This window comes from Oncorhynchus keta, unplaced genomic scaffold, assembly GCF_023373465.1.
Source record: "Oncorhynchus keta strain PuntledgeMale-10-30-2019 unplaced genomic scaffold, Oket_V2 Un_scaffold_20464_pilon_pilon, whole genome shotgun sequence".
NCBI lineage: Eukaryota > Metazoa > Chordata > Actinopteri > Salmoniformes > Salmonidae > Oncorhynchus > Oncorhynchus keta.
Genome location: NW_026290858.1, coordinates 579,183 through 591,811, shown reverse-complemented (window position 1 = coordinate 591,811; position 12,629 = coordinate 579,183). Strand labels below are relative to the sequence as shown.

At 48.0% G+C, this 12,629-nt stretch overlaps 1 long non-coding RNA gene across 1 annotated transcript; it reads right to left on the bottom strand.

The window, feature by feature from the left end:
• Nucleotides 1-981: 981 nt before the first annotated feature.
• On the bottom strand, nt 982-2,849 carry LOC127928076 (uncharacterized). The gene is made up of 3 exons (XR_008130317.1): nt 2,827-2,849; nt 1,558-1,647; nt 982-1,019 (listed from the first exon to the last, which is right to left on the bottom strand). It is a non-coding gene; the product is annotated as an uncharacterized LOC127928076 (long non-coding RNA).
• Nucleotides 2,850-12,629: the final 9,780 nt, after the last annotated feature.

Sequence of the window (12,629 nt, the reverse complement as noted above, 5' to 3'; positions counted from 1 at the left end):
GATATAGCCTCTCTACTGTATATAGCCTCTCTACTGTATATAGCCTCTCTACTGTATACAGCCTCTCTACTGTATATAGCCTCTCTACTGTATATAGCCTCTCTACTGTATATAGCCTCTCTACTGTATATAGCCTCTCTACTGTATATAGCCTCTCTACTGGATATAGGCTCTCTACTGTATATAGCCTCTCTACTGTATATAGCCTCTCTACTGTATATAGCCTCTCTACTGTATATAGCCTCTCTACTGTATATAGCCTCTCTACTGTATATAGCCTCTCTACTGTATATAGCCTCTCTACTGTATATAGCCTCTCTACTGGATATAGCCTCTCTACTGTATATAGGCTCTCTACTGTATATAGCCTCTCTACTGTATATAGCCTCTCTACTGGATATAGGCTCTCTACTGTATATAGCCCCCTACTGTATATAGACTCTCTACTGTATATAGCCTCTCTACTGTATATAGCCTCTCTACTGTATATAGCCTCCCTACTGTATATAGACTCCCTACTGTATATAGCCTCTCTACTGTGTATAGCCTCCCTACTGTATATAACCTCTACTGTATATAGCCTCTACTGTATATAACCTCTCTACTGTATATAACCTCTCTACTGTATATAGCCTCTACTGTATATAACCTCTCTACTGTATATAACCTCTACTGTATATAGCCTCTACTGTATATAACCCCTCTACTGTATATAACCTCTCTACTGTATATAGCCTCTCTACTGTATATAACCTCTCGACTGTATATAGCCTCTCTACTGTATATAGCCTCTCTACTGTATATAACCTCTACTGTATATAGCCTCTCTACTGTATATAGCCTCTACTGTATATAACCTCTCTACTGTATATAGCCTCTCTACTGTATATAGCCTCTCTACTGTATATAACCTCTCTACTATATATAACCTCTCTACTGTATATAACCTCTCTACTGTATATAACCTCTCTACTGTATATAGCCTCTCTACTGTATATAACCTCTCTACTGTATATAACCTCTCTACTGTATATAGCCTCTCTACTGTATATAGCCTCTCTACTGTATATAACCTCTCGACTGCATATAGCCTCTCTACTGTATATAGTCTCTCTACTGTATATAGCCTCTCTACTGTATATAGCCTCTCTACTGGATATAGCCTCTCTACTGTATATAGCCTCTCTACTGTATATAGCCTCTCTACTGTATATAGCCTCTCTACTGTATATAGCCTCTCTACTGTATATAGCCTCTCTACTGTATATAGCCTCGCTACTGTATATAGCCTCTCTACTGTATATAACCTCTCTACTGTATATAGCCTCTACTGTATATAACATCTCTACTGTATATAGCCTCTCTACTGTATATAGCCTCTCTACTTTATATAGCCTCTCTACTGTATATAGCCTCACTACTGTATACAGCCTCTCTACTGTATACAGCCTCTCTACTGTATATAACCTCTCTACTGTATATAACCTCTCTACTGTATATAGCCTCTCTACTGTATATAGCCTCTCTACTGTATATAACCTCTCTACTGTATATAACCTCTCTACTGTATATAACCTCTCTACTGTATATAACCTCTCTACTGTATATAGCCTCTCTACTGTATATAGCCTCTCTACTGTATATAACCTCTCGACTGCATATAGCCTCTCTACTGTATATAGCCTCTCTACTGTATATAACCTCTCTACTGTATATAGCCTCTCTACTGTATATAGCCTCTCTACTGAATATAGCCCTCTACTGTATATAGCCTCTCTACTGTATATAGCCTCTCTACTGTATATAACCTCTCTACTGTATATAGCCTCTACTGTATATAACATCTCTACTGTATATAACATCTCTACTGTATATAGCCTCTCTACTGAATATAGCCTCTCTACTGTATATAGCCTCTCTACTGAATATAGCCCCTCTACTGTATATAGCCTCTCTACTGTATATAGCCTCTCTACTGTATATAACCTCTCTACTGTATATAGCCTCTACTGTATATAACATCTCTACTGTATATAGCCTCTCTACTGTATATAGCCTCTCTACTGAATATAGCCTCTCTACTGTATATAGCCTCTCTACTGTATATAACCTCTCTACTGTATATAGCCTCTACTGTATATAACATCTCTACTGTATATAGCCTCTCTACTGAATATAACCTCTCTACTGTATATAGCCTCTCTACTGTATATAGCCTCTCTACTGAATATAGCCCCTCTACTGTATATAGCCTCTCTACTGTATATAGCCTCTCTACTGTATATAACCTCTCTACTGTATATAGCCTCTACTGTATATAACATCTCTACTGTATATAGCCTCTCTACTGTATATAGCCTCTCTACTGTATATAGCCTCTCTACTGTATATAGCCTCACTACTGTATACAGCCTCTCTACTGTATACAGCCTCTCTACTGTATATAGCCTCTCTACTGTATACAGCCTCTCTACTGTATATAACCTCTCTACTGTATATAACCTCTCTACTTTATATAGCCTCTCTACTGTATATAACCTCTCTACTGTATATAACCTCTCTACTGTATATAGCCTCTCTACTGTATATAACCTCTCTACTGTATATAGCCTCTCTACTGTATATAACCTATCTACTGTATATAGCCTCTCTACTGTATATAGCCCCTCTACTGTATATAGCCTCTCTACTGTATATAACCTCTCTACTGTATATAGCCTCTCTACTGTATATAGCCTCTCTACTGTATATAGCCTCTCTACTGTATATAACCTCTCTACTGTATATAGCCTCTCTACTGTATATAGCCTCTCTACTGTATATAACCTCTCTACTGTATATAACCTCTCTACTGTATATAGCCTCTCTACTGTATATAACCTCTCTACTGTATATAGCCTCTACTGTATATAGCCTCCCTACTGTATATAACCTCTCTACTGTATATAGCCTCTCTACTGTATATAGCCTCTCTACTGTATATAACCTCTCTACTGTATATGGCCTCTCTACTGTATATAGCCTCTACTGTATATAACCTCTACTGTATATAGCCTCTCTACTGTATATAGCCTCTCTACTGTATATAGCCTCTCTACTGTATATAACCTCTCTACTGTATATAGCCTCTCTACTGTATATAGCCTCTGTACTGTATATAGCCTCTCTACTGTGTATAGCCTCTACTGTATATAACCTCTACTGTATATAGCCTCTCTACTGTATATAGCCTCTCTACTGTATATAGCCCCTCTACTGTATATAGCCTCTCTACTGTATATAGCCCCTCTACTGTATATAGCCTCTCTACTATATATAGCCCCTCTACTGTATATAGCCTCTCTACTGTATATAGCCTCTCTACTGTATATAGCCTCTCTACTGTATATAGCCTCTCTACTGTATATAGCCTCTCTACTGTATATAGCCACTCTACTGTATATAACCTCTCTACTGTATATAACCTCTCTACTGTATATAACATCTACTGTATATAACCTCTCTACTGTATATAGCCTCTCTTTTTACTGTTTTAATTTCTTTACTTACCTATTGTTCACCTAATACCTTTTTTTGCCCTATTGGTTAGAGCCTGTAAGTAAGCATTTCACTGTAAGGTCTACTACTCCTGTTGTATTCAGCGCACGTGACAAATAAACTATGATTTGATTAAGTTTGTTTATTTAAGCTTAAATCATTTTCAATCCAATTATTTCCCACAGGTATCCCATGGATTATATGCAACATCCGCACTGAGCTAAAGGGCAGAGCTGCCGATTTCAATGAGTGGGACTCTAACCCGGAAGCATAAGAAATCCCTCTATGCCCTCCGACGAACCATCAAACAATCAAGGCTTCACAACAGGACTAAGATTGAATCGCACTACACCGGCTCCGACGCTCGTCGGATGTGGCAGGGCCTGCAAACTATTACAGACTACAAAGCACAGTCGTGAGCTGCCCAGTGACACGAGCCTAGCAGACGAGCTACATTCCATCTATGCTCTCTTCGAGACAAGTAACACTGAAGCATGCATGAGAGCATCAGCTGTTCTGGACAACTGTGTGATCGCGCTCTCCGTAGCCGACGTGAGTAAGACCTTTAAACAGGTCAACATATACAAGGCCGCAGGGCCAGACGGATTACCAGGATGTGTACTCCAAGCATGCACTAACCAACTGGCAAGTGTCTTCACTGACATTTTCAAACTGTCTGAGTCTGTAATATCAACATGTTTCAAGCAGACCACCATAGTCCCTGTGCCTAATAACACTAAGGTGATATGCCTAAATTACTACTGCCCCGTAGCACTCCAGTCTGTAACCATGAACTGCTTTGAAAGGCTGGTCATGGCTCACATCAACATCAATATCCTAGAAATCCTAGACCCACTCTGATTTGCATAGTGCCCCAACAGATCCACAGATGATGACATCTCTATTGCACTCAACACTTCCCTTTCCCAAAAGTAACACCTATTCATTGACTACAGCTCAACGTTCAACACTACAGTGCACTCAAAGCTCATTACTAAGCTAAGGACCCTGGGACTATACACCTCCCTCTGCAACTGGATCCTGGAATTCCTGAAGGGCTGCCCCCAGGTGGTAAGGGTAGGTAACAACACATCTGACATGCTGATCTTCAACCTGGGGGCCCCTCAGGGATGCAAGCTCAGTCCCCTCCTGTACTTCCTGTTCACTCATGACTGCATGGCCAGACTCCATCATCAAGTTTGCCGATGACACAACAGTGGTAGCCTTGATCACAGACAATGATGAGACAACCTATAGGGAGATTAGAGACCTGGCTGTGTGGTGCCAGGACAACAACCTCTCCCTCAACGTGATCAAGACAAAGGAGATGATTGTGGACTACAGGAAACGGAGGACCGAGCCACGCCCCCATTCTCGTCGACGGGGCTGTAGTGGAGCAGGTTGAGAGCTTCAAGTTCCTTGGTGTCCACATCACTAACAAACTATCATGGTCCAAACACACTAAGACAGTCGACAAAAGGGCCCAACACAACATATTCCCCCTCAGGAGACTGAAAAAATTCGGCATGGGTCCTCAGATCCTCAAAAGGTTCTACAGCACCACCATCGAGGGCTGGTTGCATCACTGCCTGGAATGGCAACTGCTCGGGCTCAACCACTAGGCACTGCAAAGGGTGACGCATATGGCCCAGAACATTACTGGGGCCAAGCTTCCTACCATCCAGAATCTCTATACCAGGTGTCAGAGGAGGAACCTAAAAATTGTCAACGACTCCAGCCACCCGTCAAACACCTCCACTCCATTCTCTATAGGTAGCTAGTTGGTCTATAGGTAGCTAGCTGGTCTATAGGTAGCTAGCTGGTCTTTAGGTAGCTATCGGGTCTTTAGGTAGCTATCGGGTCTATAGGTAGCTATCGGGTCTATAGGTAACTAACGGGTCTATAGGTAGCTAACGGGTCTATAGGTAGCTAACGGGTCTATAGGTAGCTATCGGGTCTGTAGGTAGCTATCGGGTCTATAGGTAGCTATCGGGTCTATAGGTAGCTAGCTGGTCTATAGGTAGCTAGCAGGTCTTTAGGTAACTAGCTGGTCTATAGGTAGCGAGAAGGTCTTTATTTAGCTAGCAGCTCTTTAGGTAGCAAGCTGATCTAGCTAGCCAAACCAGGTGAAAAACATTGTTTGAGCTGCTGTAACTTTTAAAAATGTAGGGGGACGGTTTAGAAAGTCTGTCAGTATCTGATTGGACCATTTGCCTCATGCTGCACATTTACATTTACATTTAAGTTTTTAGTAGACACTCTTATCCAGAGCGACTTACAAATTGGTGCATTCACCTTATGACATCCAGTGGAACAGCCACTTTACAGTAGTGCATCTAAATCTTTTAAGGGGGGTGAGAAGGATTACTTTATCCTATCCTAGGTATTCCTTAAAGAGGTGGGGTTTCAGGTGTCTCCGGAAGGTGGTGATTGACTCCGCTGTCCTGGCGTCGTGAGGGAGTTTGTTCCACCATTGGGGGGCCAGAGCAGCGAACAGTTTTGACTGGGCTAAGCGGGAACTGTACTTCCTCAGTGGTAGGGAGGCGAGCAGGCCAGAGGTGGATGAACGCAGTGCCCTTGTTTGGGTGTAGGGCCTGATCAGAGCCTGGAGGTACTGAGGTGCCGTTCCCCTCACAGCTCCGTAGGCAAGCACCATGGTCTTGTAGCGGATGCGAGCTTCAACTGGAAGCCAGTGGAGAGAGCGGAGGAGCGACACATCTCCTTAGCATAGAGTTGATCTGGCTTTTCATCGCGGCCTGTGGAATGATGTCCCAATCCTATTCTGTGTGAAGTTGCTGGATATTGGTGGTAACTAGAACACACTGTGGTATGCGTCGATCCAGAGCATCCCAAACATGCTCAATGGTTGAAATGTCTGGTGAGTATGCAGGCCATGGAAAAAACACCACCACCATGGGACACTCTGTTCACACGTTGACATCAGCAAACCGCTTGCCCACACAAAACCATACACACTGTCTGCCATCTGCCCGGTACAGTTAAAAGTGAGATTCATCCATGAAAAGTACACTTCTCCAGCGTGCCAGTTGCCATTTTGAAGGTGAGCATTTTGCCCACTGAAGTCGGTTACGACGCCGAACTGCAGTCGGGACTCAAACAAATCTAAATATTTTAACAGTAAATAACTTGCTCTCCACATAGTCTCAGGAAGTAGCTCTGCTGAGGGTGCTGCAGCCCCTGAAAAATCATAACTAGCAAAAATATGAAGATGTACAAATGTATATACAAAAGTATGTGGACGCCCCTTCAAATTAGTGGATTCGGCTATTTCATCCACACCGGTTGCTGACAGTTGTATAAAATCGAGCACCGAGCCATTCACTCTCCATACACAAACAATAGCAGGAGAATGGCCTTAATGAAGAGCTCAGTGACTTTCAACATCGCACCGTCATAGGATGGCACCTTTCCAACAAGTTCGTTCGTCAAATTTCTACCCTGCTTGAGCTGCCCCGGTCAACTGTAAGTGGAAACATCGAGGATCAACAACGGTTCAGCCGCGAAGTGGTAGGCCACACAGAACGGGAGTGTTGAAGCGTGTAGCCTGTAAAAAATAATCTGTCCTCAGTCACTACCGAGTTCCAACCTTCTCCAAGCTCTCATGAGGACCGCAACAGGAAAGGCAGAGCTTAAAATTGTTTTTATTTCACTTTATTTAACCAGGTAGGCCAGGTGAGAACACCTTTATTTAACCAGGTAGGCCAGGTGAGAACACCTTTATTTAACCAGGTAGGCCAGGTGAGAACACCTTTATTTAACCATGTAGGCCAGGTGAGAACACCTTTATTTAACCAGGTAGGCTAGTTGAGAACACCTTTATTTAACCAGGTAGGCCAGGTGAGAACACCTTTATTTAACCAGGTAGGCTAGTTGAGAACACCTTTATTTAACCAGGTAGGCTAGTTGAGAACACCTTTATTTAACCAGGTAGGCCAGTTGAGAACACCTTTATTTAACCAGGTAGGCCAGGTGAGAACAACTTTATTTAACCAGGTAGGCCAGTTTAACCAGGTAGGCCAACACCTTTATTTAACCAGGTAGGCTAGTTGAGAACACCTTTATTTAACCAGGTAGGCCAGTTGAGAACACCTTTATTTAACCAGGTAGGCTAGTTGAGAACACCCTTATTTAACCAGGTAGGCTAGTTGAGAACACCTTTATTTAACCAGGTAGGCCAGTTGAGAACACCTTTATTTAACCAGGGAGGCCAGTTGAGAACACCTTTATTTAACCAGGTAGGCCAGTTGAGAACACCTTTATTTAACCAGGTAGGCTAGTTGAGAACACCTTTATTTAACCAGGTAGGCCAGTTGAGAACACCTTTATTTAACCAGGTGGCTAGTTGAGAACACCTTTATTTCACCAGGTAGGCCAGTTGAGAACACCTTTATTTAACCAGGTAGGTGTCACGAGTCCGACCGAGGGTGTTTCCCCTTCCCGGGCGGGTGGCGCTCGGCGGTCGTCATCACCGGCCTATTAGCTGCCACTGATTGTTTTTCCTCTCCCTCCTTGTATGTTTAGTGGTAGCACCTGTTCATGTGTGATTAGTTAATTAGTTTGTCTTTATTAGACAGCCGGCCCGCCTGGTTGTTGTGCGGGATTATTTCAGTGTAACCTTCGGCTCTGTTGTAGAGGTACGTGTTAGTGCCTGGTCGTTACTTTTCCGTTGTACATTCTCATTCCCTGTGTTTGGGGCCGTTACTATTGTGAGCACCCTGTGGTGCGTTGGTGCTATTAAAGACGCACAGCTTTTGCACTCACTGTCTCCTGCGTTTGACTCCACACACCTACGACACCTGAAGCATTACAGAATCCCGCACCTAAATCAAATTGAATGGAGTCAGCAGGAGCAGCAGCCAACCCTCTCCCATCGATGGAGGAACGGGTTCTCCACCACACCACCGTTCTCCATCGGATCGGATCCGTGATGGATCAAGTGATGGAGAGAATGGACCGATGGGAGAGGAGTGGTCTCCTCTCTCCACCTTCGGCACCCCCCGGCTCCGGACTCCCCATCACTCGACTCCAGCACCCTCCGTCTGACGCTACCGAGGGCTTATGATGGAGCGGCGGCGGGTTGCCAGGGGTTTCTGCTTCAGCTGGAGCTATACCTGGCCACCGTTAGACCCACTCCGTCAGGAGCGGAGAGGGTGAGTGTCCTCATCTCCTGCCTCACGGGTCGTACTCTGGAGTGGGCGAACGCAGTCTGGAATGGCCCAGACTCAGCGGGAGCACTACCCAGAGTTTTCCTGCCGCTTCCGTGCCGTGTTTGATCACCCTCTAGACGGCCGAGCGGTGGGAGAACGACTTTTTCATCTCAGGCAGGAGAGGAGGAGCGCCCAGGATTATGCGCTGGAGTTCGGACCTTGGCAGCCGGATCTGGGTGGAACGACAGGGCCCTTATGGACCACTACAGGTGTAGTCTCCGAGAGGGCGTCCGCCGGGAGTTAGCGTGTCGGGACACCACTCTGTCACTGGATCAGCTGATCGACATGTCCATTCGACTGGACAATCTGCTGGCTGCCCGCGGGCGTTCAGAGAGGGTCCTGTGCGTTCCACCACGCAGCCCCTCCGCTCCCATTCCGATGGAGTTGGGAGGGGCTGCGCCGAGGGGTACCGGAGGAGGAGGCCTTCCCTGCACCAACTGTGGTCGGAGAGGACACACGTCTGATCGGTGCTGGGGGTCCGTCTGGGAGTAGAGATGGCAGGCGGAACGCTTCTCGGTCACCCCAGGTGAGTCAGCATCAGACTCACCCAGAATCCCTTGTTGGCCATATGTTTGTCTTAATCTCTTTCCTTCACTTTTTCCCTCTTCCCAGCATAGGGCGCTAGTCGATTCAGGCGCAGCTGGGAACTTTATGGATCGCGGACTCGCCCTTAAGTTAGGGGTTCCGCTGGTGCCGATAGATTCTCCTTTCCCCGTGCACTCCCTAGATAGCCGGTCATTAGGGTCAGGGATGGTCGGGGAGACCACGGTCCCACTGGACATGGTGACGCAGGGGAATCATAGGGAGCGTATCAGTTTTTTTATTATTGATTCGCCTGCGTTTCCAGTGGTGCTGGGGACTCCCTGGCTGGCCCGGCACAATCCTAAAATTTCGTGGAGACAGGGGTTCTCCAGGGGTGGTCAGAGGAGTGTTCTGGAAGGTGTTTGGGAGTTTCCATCGGTGCCACGTCGGTGGAGAGTCCAGACCAGGGTTCCACGGTGTGCATTCCCCGAGTATGCCGATTGGCAATCGCTTTCAGTAAAGTGAAAGCGACTAAATTACCACCTTATCGACCGGGAAGGGATTGTACGATAGATCTCCAGGTAGACGCTGCGCTTCCCAAGAGTCACGTGTACCCGCTGTCCCAGGAGGAGACGTTGGCAATGGAGACATATGTCACGGAGTCGCTGGGACAGGGGTACATTCGGCCCTCCATTTCACCCGTCTCCTCGAGTTTCTTTTTGTGAGGAAAAAGGAGGGAGGTTTGCGTCCGTGTATCGATTATAGAGGTCTAAACGCCATCACAGTGGGGTATAGTTACCCTCTACCTCTCATCGCTACGGCGGTGGAATCGTTCCACGGAGCGCAGTTCTTCACAAAACTGGATCTCAGGAGCGCGTATAGTCTGGTGCGTATTCGGAAGGGAGACGAGTGGAAAACCGCATTTAGTACTACATCCGGCCACTATGAGTACCTCGTCATGCCGTATGGGTTAAAGAATGCTCCAGCCGTTTTCCAATCCTTTGTAGACGAGATTCTCAGGGACCTGTGCGGGCAGGGAGTGGTTGTTTATATCGATGACATTCTGATCTACTCGGCCACTCACACCGCGCATGTGTCTCTGGTGCGCAAAGTGCTTGGTAGACTGCTGGAGCATGACCTATACGTCAAGGCTGAGAAATGCGTGTTCTCTAAACGAGCCGTCTCTTTTCTGGGATATCGCATTTCCACCTCGGGGTGGTGATGGAGGGTGACCGCATTAGGGCCGTGCGTAATTGGCCGACTCCAACCACGGTAAAAGAGGTGCAGCGGTTTTTGGGTTTTGCCAACTACTACCGGAGGTTTATCCGGGTTTTGGCCAGATAACGGCTCCCATTACCTCACTGCTGAGGGGGGCCCGTGCGATTGCAGTGGTCAGCACAGGCGGACAGAGCATTCAACAAGTTGAAGGCGCTGTTCACTGATGCGCCCGTGTTGGCGCATCCGGATCCCTCTCTAGCATTCATAGTGGAGGTGGACGCGTCCGAGGCTGGGGTGGGTGCCGTGCTATCACAGCGCTCGGGTACGCCACCAAAACTCTGCCCCTGCGCTTTCTTCTCAAGGAAGCTCAGCCCAGCGGAGCGTAACTATGATGTGGGGGACCGGGAGTTGCTAGCGGTGGTTAGAGCTCTGAAGGTGTGGAGACACTGGCTTGAGGGGGCTAAGCACCCTTTTCTCATCTGGACCGACCACCAGAATCTGGAGTATATTCGGGCTGCAAGGAGACTTAACCCACGTCAGGCAAGGTGGGCCATATTCTTCACCCGGTTCCGGTTTACTTTGTCTTATAGACCGGGCTCCCAGAACGTGAAGGCTGACGCACTGTCCCGCCTTTACGACACCGAGGATGGGTCCACCGAACCTACTCCCATCCTTCCCGCCTCTAAGCTGGTAGTCCCAGTGGTATGGGAGGTGGACTCGGACATCGAGCGGGCGTTACGGGCTGAACCCGCGCCTCCTCAGTGTCCAGCGGGGCGAAGGTACGTGCCGCTTGATGTTCGGGACAAGCTGATTCGGTGGGCTCACGTCCTACCCTCCTCGGGTCACCCTGGGGTGACGAGGACAGTGGGGAGCCTTCAGGGAGGTATTGGTGGCCTACGTTGGTTAAGGACGTTAAGGGTTATGTCTCCTCTTGCTCAGTGTGCGCTCAGAGTAAGGCTCCTAGGCACCTTCCTAGAGGAAGCTACAACTCCTCCCCGTTCCACAGCGGCCATGGTCACATCTGTCCATAGATTTCCTGACCGATCTTCCGCCGTCTCAGGGAACACCGCGGTTCTAGTGATTGTGGATCGGTTTTCTAAGTCCTGCCGTCTCCTCCCGTTGCCTGGTATCCCTACAGCCCTGCAGACTGCGGAGGCATTATTTACCCATGTCTTTCGGCACTACGGGGTGCCGGAGGACATCGTTTCTGATCGGGGCCCCCAATTCACGCCTCGGGTATGGAGAGCGTTCATGGAACGCTTGGGGGTCTCTGTCAGCCTGACCTCCGGTTATCACCCGAGACTAATGGGCAGGTGGAGAGAATGAACCAGGAGGTGGGTAGGTTTCTGCGGTCGTATTGCCAGGATCGGCCAGGGGAGTGGGCACGATACATTCCCTGGGCCGAAATGGCTCAGAACTCACTACGCCACTCCTCTACTAACGTGTCCCCTTTTCAGTGTGTGTTGGGATACCAGCCGGTCCTGGCACCATGGCATCTGAGCCAGACCGAGGCTCCTGCGGTGGAGGAATGGGTACAGCGCTCCAAGGAGACCTGGAGGGCCGTCCAGGAATCTCTACGACAAGCGAGTGGACGGCAGAAGAGGAGTGCTGACCGCCACCGCAGTGAGGCCCCGTGTTTGTACCGGGGGACAGGGTCTGGCTCTCGACCCGAAACCTACCTCTCCGCTTGCCCTGCCGGAAGCTGGGTCCGCAGTGTGTAGTGCCCTTTAAAGTCCTGAGGAGAATAAACGAGGTGTGTTATCGATTACAACTCCCTTCCTATTATCGTATTAACCCCTCGTTTCATGTGTCTCTCCTCAGGCCGGTGGTAGCTGGTCCCCTGCAGGACAGTGAGGTACCGGAGGTCCCTCCCCCCTCTGGACATCGAGGGGACCCCGGCGTACACGATCCGGGCCATTCTGGACTCAAGACGCCGGGTGAGGGGCCTGCAGTACCTCGTGGACTGGGAGGGGTACGGTCCGGAGGAGAGGTGCTGGGTACCGGTGAGGGACATCTTGGATCCATCCATGTTGAGGGGATTTCCATCGCCTCCATCCGGATCGCCCTGCTCCTCGTCCTCCGGGGCGACCTCGAGGCAGTGTCGGCGCGCTGCGGGAGCCGCGC